Genomic DNA, 12,587 nt, shown 5'->3' on the forward strand with positions numbered 1-12,587 from the left:
CTTAATGACTTTTTGCTCTCGTCATGTATGATGTTCTTGATGTCATCCCACAACTCTTCTGGTCTTCGGTCTTTAGTGTTTAATTCATCAAATCTGTTTTTCAGATGATCTCTAAATTCAGGCGGGAGGTGTCTGAATAGTCACCTTCAAGTACAGGGTGGAAGGAAAGAGGAAACCATTTGAAAGAATGAGAAGCAAACAATAGTGTGAGTTAAGAGTGAAAGAGTGTAGCCATGACTTGTGCAACTAGAGCCATGACCTGGGCCCAGATTTCCCCCAGACCTTCATGTAGGCTCTGTTCATCAGGATTTCAAGAGGAGAGGGAGGGAAATCCAGTATGAGGTGACTGGTCCAGGAAGACTCCTTTGTGTGAGGCAAGAGGGGAAGCTGCCAGTCCATTCCCTTCACTTTCTTTTATCTCCCCTCTATCTGCTTTGTCCTTGCTCGTGGAGCAGCACCATATCAGTGCCTATAGTAAAAGTCAGTAAAAATAAAATAGATTGTAACTCCCACCACACGGCAGTCATCTCAGTGCTACAGAGATACAAACAGAGATCTCACGGGTGACCCCACATTTCAGCAACGTAGCTAGGAACAACCTACATAGGTGTAGCTGAAAAATCAAAAGAGGAGGGATGTTCACTGTGAGAAAAGAAAGGAAAAAAGAAATAGAGACTGAAGCAAACTTGTTGGTTGGCTTTCGGAAAATCTGTTGGGACCACATCAATAGTAACTGGAAAACTTAGTGGTTGTCAGGAAAGACAGTGAAAAAGAACAACAGCCTTTGAAAAAATCTGAAGCCAAAGCAACAAAACAAACCTTAGAATCCTACTTCCTGCCTCTGAATGGTATACAATCAGGAAAGGTGTGTGCCATGGTTATATACTTCCACCATTCTAATTCAATCTTTATTCATAGCAAATAATTCCAGAAGTTCAATAATATGAGGAAGAACGTGATATCAGGATTGGAGGAAGACATATTAATAAACTATGCTGTGCAAATGGCACAACCCTGTTTGCTGGAAGTAAAGAGGACATGAAATACTCATAAAGATGAAAGACCACAGCCTTCAGTATGGATTGCACCTCAACGTAAGAAAATGAAACTCACAATTGGACCAATACGCAATATCGTGCATAATGGAGAAAAGACTGAAGATGTCAAATACCTCATTTTTTTTTTTTTTTACATCCACAATCAATACTCATGGAAACAGCAGATAAGAAATCCAAAACTGTATTACATTAGGCAAACCTTCTTCCAAAGACCTCTTAAACATGTTAAGAGAAAAGATGTCACTTTGAGGACTAAAGTGTGGTTAGTCAAAGCTATGCTACTATTAATCACCTCATATGCATGAGAAAGTTGGAAAATAAATAAGGAAGACCATAAAGCAATTTATTCATTTGAATTGTGGTGTTGGTGAAGAATATTGAACATACCATGGACTGTCAAAAGAACAAACAGACCTGTATTAGAGGAATTACATAGAGAATGCTCTTCAGAAGCAAGGATTGCAAGACTGTGTGGTACTTTGAACATTTTGCCAGGAGGAATTGGTACCTCAAGAAATGTAACACTCTAGGAAAAGTTGAGGGCCAGCAAAAAAAGGAAGATTGCCTACCCCCAACTACATGGATTGACATAGTAGCAACAACAATAGACTCAACATCAACAATTGCAAGGAGGGCACAGGAGCAGGCAGTGTATCATTGTGTTGTGCATAAGGCCATTTAAGTTAGAACCAAGTCAACAGTGGCTAAGAATAACAATGTTATATTACCCCACTTGTTTTTATTGGTAACTTTGTGTCTGATGTGGGACCCCACTGAGCTACTGCATGAAGGGTCTTATTAGTTACAATACATCTAGAGTAGGGTGATAGCTATAATATGGGAGATGAAGTGGATCTTTTTCTGGCATTCAGCAGAATGGGTGAGTTTACACACAACTCCTCCGGTGACTCCCTGGAAGAGAAAGTATGGTACATTCATCTGGGGGAAAATATCTATGGCAGTCACTATTCTCACCACCTGGAAGAAAGCTATGAATATGAGTCAAATAGAAGAGGAAAAGTTATTGGTCTTGATATTTAGTAAACACCTGTCTTTCTAGCCTTAGATATATCCTGCTCTATTTGTTCCCTTATGGGCTGCCGGTGTCTTTGTAGAGTAGGCTCCCAGCTTTGAAATAGTCCACTATAAAATCAACTTCTAGATCTGTGACTAGCACCCCCTTCTCAAGAACTATACACATTTCTCCAGCCATGGGATATACATCTAGGCATGTATGAGCCTCTGTGACTAAGTGGGGCATACAAAGGGGTAATCTTCATAAATTTTCTCAAAGAACACAGGGTAATAACAGGGATTATTATGAGGTGAAAGGAGAGAGACATGAGCACAGAAAGAGGGACCAACTATTGTGGAATAAAAAAGGGCCAGGAGTGAAATGCATCTTTTAGACCTGGGGTCCTTGAGCTGTGAAGCATGTTGATCCTGGGAACGATTGATGCCATGATACATTAAGAGTCTCAAAGAATTCTTGTCCTACAGATGCTGAAAGGATTAAAGGAAATTTCTCCAGAGCCAATGATCTGAATTTTGACTTCTAGTCGCCTAAGAAAATACATTTCTATTTGATAAGTCATCCGCTTATTATATTACACTGCCATAAAGTTGATTCTGACTAATAGTGACTCTCTATAGTGTTTCTTAGACTGTAAGTCTCCACTGTAGCAGAAAGTCTCATCATTCTCCTGTGGAGCTGCAAGTGGGCAAGCCACTGACCTTGTGGTTAGCAGTTGGTGTTTAGCCAACTCTTTGATTTGTGTAATAGAAGTACTAGATAGCTAATACATAGAGTATATTGTTATAGATTATATTTCACATATCAGACCTATTATTATTCAGTTATTCTCCTATGTTCACATGTGTGTAAACATATGCATAAATATGTGTATAAAACATATGTAATATGTGAGCCCTTATATGGCACTGTATGAGGATAAACACTGAACTGCTAACTCTGGTAACTGCAAGGTCAGGAGTTCAAAACCCACCAGCTGCTCTAGAAAACTTCACAGAGTCACTATGAGTCAAAAATGACTAAACAATAGCATACGTCACCATCACCACTATCATATGTAAACTATATAGAGACAGACATTTAAGGTATAAAATTTCTAGTTCTAGTTCTTAATACATTATTTTTAACCAAACTATATATGCATTATTGTAGTTGTTGTTAAGTCCTTCCAGATGAAGACAGACTAGAAAGAAAGAGATAGACTACTTCTGAATATTTAGTCACTGAAAACCTTATGAATAGCAGTAGAACATGATTAGATAGCACCAGAATATTGAACCTAACAGAATGAAGAGCACCAGAATATTGTCAGATGTAGTGCCAGGAGACGAATCCTCAGGTTGGAAGGCACTCAGAATAAGACTGGGGAAGCGTTGCTGCCTCAAAGTAGAGTTGACCATATTGATGTGAATGGAATAATCTTTGGAGACATTCATTTGTTGATGAGGGACAACTCAAAATGAGGTGAAATAGCTGAAAATATCTATTAATGATGGTAACATGAAATGTATGAAGTATGAATCTAGAAAACTTTGAATTGATAACAAATGAAATAAAATACATAAAGATCAATATCCTAGGCATTCATTAGATGAAACAGACTGGTGTTGGCCATTTTGAGTCTGATAATCACATCATTTACTATACTGTGAAAACAAATTGAAGAGGAATGGCATCACTTTCACCATCAAAAAGGAACATTTCAAGATTTATCTTGAAGTATCATGCAGTCAATGGTAGGATAATATTTCTATAGCTGCAAGAAAGACTAATTAATACCACTATTATTCAAATTTATGCACAAACCACTAAAGCCAGTGATAATGAAATTGAAGACCCCAACGAGATAGATTGGCCAAGTAGCAGCATCGATGAACTCAAACATGGCAACAGTAGTGAGGCTGGCCCAGGACCAGGCAGTGTTTCATTATGCTGTACATAAAGTCGTTATGAGTTGGTATCAACTCAATGGCACCTAACAACAACAACAACCAACATTTTAAAGTTTGAAACTGATAAAATGTGCAATCAAGATATATTGACAATTTCTGCTGATTGGAATGCAAAGATTATAAACAAAGAAGGATCAGTTGTTGGAAAATATGATCTTGGTGATAGAAACAATACAGGAAATATAGCAAGATAAAATCTCACCAGACTAATGACTTCTTCATTGCAAATAAATTTTAAAGCAACATATAAGATGACTATATACATATAATTCACCAGATTAAATGGACAGAAATCAGACTGACTACAATGAGTACAGCCAATAGAAAGAGATGGCTACCATCAGCCAAAACAAGACCAATGGCAGATTCTGAAACTGAGCACCAATTGCTCATATGAAAGTTCAGGCAGAAGCCGAAGAAGATTAAACCCAGACCACAATAGCCAAAATATGACTTTGAACATATCCCACCTGAATTTAAAGGTCATCTGAAGAACAGATTTGATGCATTAGATATTAATGATCTAAAACCAGAAGAATATATGGGAAGAAAGTAAAGGTCATTAAGAAGATAAGGAAGAAAGAAAAACATGTTAGAAGAGGCTGAAACTTGCTTTCTAGTGTAGAGATGCTGAATCAAATGGAAGACATGAGGTAAAAGAGCTGAACATAAAATTTCAAAGGGCAACTCAAGAAGACAAAGTCAATAATCATGGAAGTAGCAGTCAAGAAATCAAACAACCTGTTGGCAAATCTGTTGTAAGAGAACTCTCTAAAGTGTTCAAAACTTTCAAAGATGTCAGTCGGAGGACTAGGTGCTCCTGACTCAAGCCACAGTTTTTTCAGTAATTGCATGCATGGTGTGGCACTGTGTGTTAATGCGCTGGACTGCAAAGTAGGTTTGAACTACAAGGTCAGCAGTTCAAGCTCACTAACCACTACTTGGAAACCCTATACAAGGTGGCTATGAGCCAGAACTGACTCAACAGCACTTAACGACAACCACAACATATGCAAACAACATATGCAAACATAAAATCAACCACAACATATAGATTAGCAAAGTGGCATCATCAATGGGTCAAGCGTGGCAACAATTGTGAAGCTGGTCCAGGACAGGGCAGTGTTTCATTCTGTTGTGCATAATAGGGTCACTATGAGTCCGTACCATGTGGTACGATGGCGACTAACAACAGAAACAACAACAAACAGATGCATGTGAAAGTTTGAGCGTGAATAAGGAATGCCATGGAAGAATTGATGCATTTGAGCTATGGTGCTTGAGAAGAATATTAAAAGTACCATGGACTTCCAGAAGAACAAACAAATCTGTGTTGAAAGAAGCACAATCAGAATGCTCTTTAGAAGCCAAGATGGCCAGACTTTGTCTCTCATAGTTTGAACATATTATTAGAGGGATCAATTCCTGGAGAATGACATCATACTTGGCAAAGTAGAGGGTCATGAAAGAGAGGGAGACCTCCAATGAGATGGACTGGCACAGTGGCAGTAGCAATGGTTTCAAGTGTAGCAGCAATTGTGAGGGTGATGTAGGACTGGGTGGGATTTCATTCTATTGTACATAGGGTTGCTATGGGTTGGAACCAACTCCATAGCATCTAACAACAACGATGTATTGGAGTTCGAATATTATTTACTGAGCCAGATTTACCTGCTTATGGAGTTCTTGTGTGGTGCTGTGGGATAATGCACTAAATCACAAGGTCAGTTTGAACCACGATGGTGGTAGTTCAAATTCACTAGCTGCTCCTGGAAACCCTATACAGGACCACTTTGAATTGGAACCCACTCTACGGCATTTAACAACAACAGTGCCAGTTACAAAACTTACTTATGAGAACTAGCAGTAAGAATTGGATTTTAGATGAACAGAGAAGTTTCATGAGAATGGTTAGGTGGTTATATGCCATGGAGTGGGTTCCAATGGATAGCTACCCTGCATTGGGATTCCAAGTCTGTAAACCTTTACGGGAGCAGAAAGCCTCATCTTTCTTCCGTGGAAAAGCTGGCAGTTTTGAACTGCTGACTTAGAGGTTATCAGCCCAACTCATAACTACTATGTTACCAGAGCTCCTTTTCATGAGAATAAAGCACATTAATTAAATAAATAATAGATGTTCATTTCTTCCTGCAGACTGAAAATTTGGGCAATCAAAGTTTGTTTTATTGATTTGCATCATTTTCTGTTAAATTCAATCCTTATTGTTGCGAATTGCCCTTGAGTTGATTCCTTTAGCCCCTGTATACAGAGTAAAGCCACTCCATAGAGTTTTCAAGGTTGTGACCATTCAGAAGCAAATCAGCAGACATGCTTTCTGAGGCACATGTGGGCAGGTTTGAACTGCTAACCTCTCAACTAGTAGATGAGGATTTAACCATTTAGGCTACCCAATACAAGATCACTATGAGTCAGAATCAGCTTGATGGTACTTAACAACATAAACAATGATTCTTAGAGTAACTAGCTTCTAATTTTTTGAAGGTTGATTTTGAAGGCTGTACAACAAAAGTTGCCAAGTAAAATTATGTTTGCTTAAATGCATATTTTTCTGAGGCATATTTTTTTAGGCTTTATATATTATCCAAGATTATTTTATGTTAATAAATAACATTTGCATGTGCATCAAAATAATTAATTTATTTAAATGCTTGAGTTAATGGAATGCTTCATTTTCACCTCATTATATCAGCATTCTTTGCTAAGTTTTATCTTTAGGCATATAATCTCTGCCAAATGTGCCGCTTGTTTTTAAACAAAACAAACTGCTCCTTTTGGTTTTCTTTATGTCTTCCACTAATTATGCTAACTGCACAGGAAGTAATGCTTTCATAACTGAAATTTAGAGCTAAATTCATATACTTCAAACATAGAACTTAATAGCTTGGTGTGGCACTATAGGATCAGCATTGGATTGTGAACCAGAAGATTGGCAGTTCAAGCCCCTATGGGGCTTTTCCTGATTTTAAACTATCCAGTATCCCCTTGTTCTGTTCTAGCAATTACCTCTTGTTCTATGTACAGTTTCCTCATAAACCCGAGTAAGTGTTCTGGAATACCTATTGTTCACAATATTATTCATAACATTATGATCTACACAATCAAAAGAGTTTACATAGACAATAAAGCACAGGAAAACGTATTACTGGTATTGTCTGCCTTCAACTAAGATCCATCTGACATCAGCAATGATAGCCCTAGTTCCATGTCCTCTTCAAACCAACTTGAATTTCTGGAAGCTCCTTGTTGATGTATTGCTTCAATCATTTTTTAATTACCTTCAGGGAAATTTTACTTGCATGTGGCATAAATTCTATTTTTCAATGATTTCTGCATTTTCAGGGATATTTCTGACATTATTTTTTTGTGGGTTTTCTTTTTTTCCTTTAGAATCTTTTACTCTCTTCATGGAAATAACCTTAATGTCATCTCACAAATCTTGTAGTCATTAATTTTCAATGCATCAAATCTGTTCTCGAGATGGTCTCTAAATTCAAGTGGATATATTCAAGGTTGTACTTGACTTTCTTAGATTTGTTTTAAGTTTTTTTCAGCTTCAATTTGAACTTGTGTATGTTGTTCTGCCTGGCTTGTTCTAACTGAAGATATAGAGTTTTTTCGTCATCTCTTTCTGTTGTTGTTGTTGTTATGTGCAGTGGAGTCGGTTCCGACTCATAGAAACCCTGTACAGTGTTTCCAAGGCTGTAAATCTTTACAGGAGCAGAAAGCCTCACCTTTCTCCCGTGGAACAGCTAGTAGTTTTGAACTGCTGACCCTGAGGTTCGCAGCCCGATTCGTAATATGTAGTCAATTTCATTCCCATGTATCCTGTCTGGCAAGGTCCATGTGTGTAGCTGCCATTTATGCTGCTGAAAAAGGTATTTGCAATTAGTAAATCATTGATCTTGCAAAATCCCTTCATGTGATCTCCTATATTGTTTCTACCACCAAGGACATATTATCCAACTACTGATTCTTTCTATTCATTTCCAAATTTCTCATTCCATTCACCAGTCATTATCAATGCCTCCTTATTGCACATTTGATAAATTTCAGAATACAGAATTCTTCAATCTCTTCATTTCTGACTTTAATGATTAGCACACAAGTTTGAATAATAGTTGTGTTGTTTATCTTCCTTGTAGGTGTATGGATATTACCTTATTACTGAAAGCATTGTATGTCCATATAGATCTTGAAATGTTCTTTTTGACAATGTATGTAAAGTCATGCCTCTTCAATTTATCATTCCTGGAATAGTAAACTATATGATTGTCTGATTCAAAATGGCCAATACAAATATATTTCATCTCACAGATTCCTAGGATATAAATCTTTATTTATGCCATTTAATTTTTTCCAAGATTCATACTTTATGTAGTCCACATTCCAACTATGAATACATGTTTGCAGTTGTTTCTTCTCATTTTGAGTTTTGCTAACTCAGCAGATGAAGACCCCCAAAGCTTTGTTTCATTCACCTCATTAATGTTAACTCCATTTAGAGGAAGCTGCTTTTTCTCAGCTGTATTTTGCATGCCTTCCAACATCAGAGGCTTTATATTCTGGAAATATATTAGACAATGGTTCACTGCTATTCATACTATTTCCAGTGGTTAATTTTTCAGAAGTAGTTTGCCTCTTCCTTCTTCGTAGTCTGTTTTAGTCTGGAAGCTCTTCCTAAACTTGGCTACTCTGAGTGACTCTTCTGGTGTTTGAAATTCTAGTGGCATAGCTTCTAGCATTACAGCAACACAGAAGCTACTATATGATGAAAAACTGACAGCCTAGCTATTCCCCTTTTTAACTCATTTTATCCCTAATATAAGGCTATATGCATGAAACACATGACTACCAATAATTAATAGAATTATTCCAAGCCTATGCAGGATCCAAGATTCAGTACTCTAAAAAAGAATATGATTTATTACAAATTTAAACATAGTTTGTAATCAATAAATGCTACTAGTAAACTAAATAGAATTTTGCACAATAGAATTTTGGAAGACCAATTACTTCATTGCAAATACCTTTAAAAAAAAAACACATAAAAGACAGTGATACACATAGAATTCATCAGATCAAATACACAGAATCAAATTAACTATATCTGTTGGAAGAGATGGTGGGAAATTTACACATCATCAGTCAAAACAAGGACAGGGAAAGATTGTGGAACAGACCATCAATTGCTTATATGCAAGCTAAAACTAAAGCTGAAGAAAAGTATAACAAGTGCATGAGAGCCAAAATGTGACCTTGAACATATCCCACTTGTTAGGAGCAGATTTGATGCATTAGACACTAAAGACTGAAGACTAGAAGAGTTGTGGAATGACATCAAGAACATCATAGAGGAAGAAAACAAAAGTCATTAAGAAGATAAGAAAGAAGGAAAAGACTACAACGGATGTCAGAATAGACTCTGAAATGTGTTCTTCAGTATAAAGATGCTAAAGCAAATGGAAAAAATGAGGTAAAATAGTTGAATAGATCATTTCAAAAGGCAGATCGAGAAGACATTATTATAACAAAATGTGCCAAGATCTAGAGTTACAAAACTGAAAGGAAAGAGTATATTCAGCATTTCTCAAGCTGAGGGACCTGAAGAAAAAATTCAAGTCTCAATTTGAGATGTTGAAGGATTTTATGGGTACACTATTGAAGCATGCAGAAAGCATCAGAAGAAGATGGTACAGGTCACTGTACCAGACAGAGATGATTGCTGTTCAACCATTTAAGAGATAGCAAATGGTCAAGAGTCAATGATACTGAAGGAAGATGTCCGAGGTGTATTGAAGGCATTAGCAAAGAACAAACCTCCAGCAACACGTGGAATATAAATTGAAATCTTCCAAAAAACATGATGCAGCACCGAAGGCACTCACTCATCTATGCCAAGAAATTTGGAAGAAAATTAGCTGGCCAACTGACTGGAAGAGATGCATATTTGTGTCCATCCCAAAGAAAGGTTACCCAGCAGAATGCGCAAATCATCGGGCAATATATCATTGATATCTCACACAAGCAACTTTGCTAAAGATAACTAGAACACATCTGCTATTACACATTGACAGAAAATTTCAGAAGAGGACATGGAACGGGAGATATCAGTGTTGACATATATGGATCATAGCTGAAAGCAGAGAATACCAAAAAGATGTTTACCTGTGTTTTATTGACTGTGCACAGGCTTTTGATTGTGTGGATCATGACAAGCTATGGACAACATTGTGTAAAATTAATATTCTGGAACACTTAATTGTGATTGTGAGGAAGCTGTATATAGACCAAGAGGTAGTTGTCCGAGCAGAAGAAGAGACAATTGATTTTAAATTAAATTAGGAAAGTTGTGCTCCAGGGTTATATTCTTTCACCATACTTATCCAATCTGTATGATGAACAAATAATCTGAGAAATTGGTTATATGAAGAAAAATGTGACATCAGGATTGGAGGCAGACTCGTTAATAACCTGAGATATACAGATAATACAACCTTACTTACTGAAGCAAAGAGAATTTAAAATGCTTACTGTTGTTGTTATATGCTGTGGAGTCAGTTATGACTCAAAGTGACCCTGTGCAGGTTTCTGAGGCTGTAAATCTTTACGGGAGCAGAAAGCCTCATCTTTCTTCTGCAGAACAGCTGGTAGTTTCAAACTGCTGACCTTAAAGTTCGCAGCCCTATTAGTAACCACTACGCTACCAGAGCTCCTTAGAATATTTACTGGTGCATATCAAAGACCACAGCCTTTGGCATGGGTTGCACCTTAATGTAAAAAAAACAAAAATACTCACCACTGGATCAGTAATTAAAATCCATATATATGGAGAAAAGATCAAAGTTGTCAAGGGCTTCATTTTGCTATGAGGAGTCCTGGTGTGGCGCTGTGGGTTAATGCTGCAAAGCCGTTTGAACTGCAAGGTCAGCAGTTCAAGCTCACCAGCTATTCCTTGGAAATCCTATGCAGAGATCGACTCAACGGCACTTAAGAACAACAACAACATCTACACTCATGGAAGCAGCAGCCAAGAAACCAAACAACACATTGCATTAGATAAATCTGCTGCACAAGACCTCTTTAAAGAGTTGAACAGCAAAGATGTCAGTTTGAGGACAAAGGTGCACCTTACTCAAGCCATGCTATTTTCAATAACCTCATATACATGTGAAAGTTGTATTGTGAATAAGGAACACCTAAGAAGAATTGATGTATTTGAGCTATCGTATTGGAGGAGAATATTAAAAGTACTATGAACTGTCAAAAGAACAAACAAATCTGTGTTGGAAGAAGTACAGCCAGAATATTCTCTTGAAGCCAGGATGGCCAGACTTCATCTCTCATACTTTGGACATACTGTCAGGATGGACCAGTCCCTGGAGAAGGATTCATGTTTGGTAAAATGGAGGGTTGGAGAAATAGAGCAAGACCCCCACTGAGATGGATTGGCACTGTGGCAGTAGCAATGGGCACAAATGTAGCAATTGTGAGGTTGGCGCAGGACCAGGCTGTGTATCATTCTGTTGTGTGTGTATAGAGTCTCTATGAGTCGGTACAGACTCGATGGCACCTAACAACAACAAGTAAGCTAAAAATAAAGATAGACTCAAAGTTGTACTTTCTGCCCTCTGTTTCTCCTTACAAAAACCCATTGCTGTCAGTTTAATATCAGTTCATAACGCTCCTTGAAGACACAATCAAATGGCCGGCCCCATATGGTTTCCAAAGCTACGAATCTTCACAGAAGCAAGCTATTGAATCTTTCCTCAATGGAGAGGTTAGTGGGTTTGAACCTTTTAGTGAGTAGCATAGCATTTACACCACTAGGGCTCTTCTTCAGAGAATAAATTTACTGAAGGAAAAGAGAAAGCTACACAACTGACTAAATAAGGCCATTCAGATATATATAACTTACTTTTTGTGTGTCTGTGTACATTTTACTGATGGGGAATCTTAGAAATGAAATGTTAATTATCTTGCTTAAGGCACAAGTTGAGTTAGGAAAAAACACACAAAAATATTAAGGAACTCTGAAAGCATCATTCACTTATAAAAAGAAAAAAGTTCTTCAAATTGAGTGACACATTTAATATTTTTGCTTTCAATACGGCTCAATGAATTATTCTAATTTGTGATAAAAGGTCATCTTTCATTAGCTTTGATAGTATGTATTTTGCACTCAGTTCAGTGTCATAGTCTGCACTTTGCATGTATTCAATGTTTGAAATCAAGCAACCAATAAAATAGCTATTGAGAATCATGAAGCCTTTTCAATATTCTATTCTTAAAAACTACTTGAAACCCAAGAAAAATAGCATGCTATTAAAGAAACAAAATAGGCTGTCTGCCAATCATTTCTTCTATGTTTTTCTAATGCATTATGACACTGAGAGACATTAAACAGACTGATTTCACTCTTCCCCCATTACAAAGGTTAAAATAATATTACAAGTTCTTATATCATCATGATTACTGCAAATCTCTCGATATTATAATATTTGCTAGACTACGAGAAATCACTGC

This window comes from Chrysochloris asiatica, unplaced genomic scaffold (genome assembly GCF_000296735.1).
Source record: "Chrysochloris asiatica unplaced genomic scaffold, ChrAsi1.0 scaffold00175, whole genome shotgun sequence".
NCBI classification, from domain to species: Eukaryota; Metazoa; Chordata; class Mammalia; order Afrosoricida; family Chrysochloridae; genus Chrysochloris; species Chrysochloris asiatica.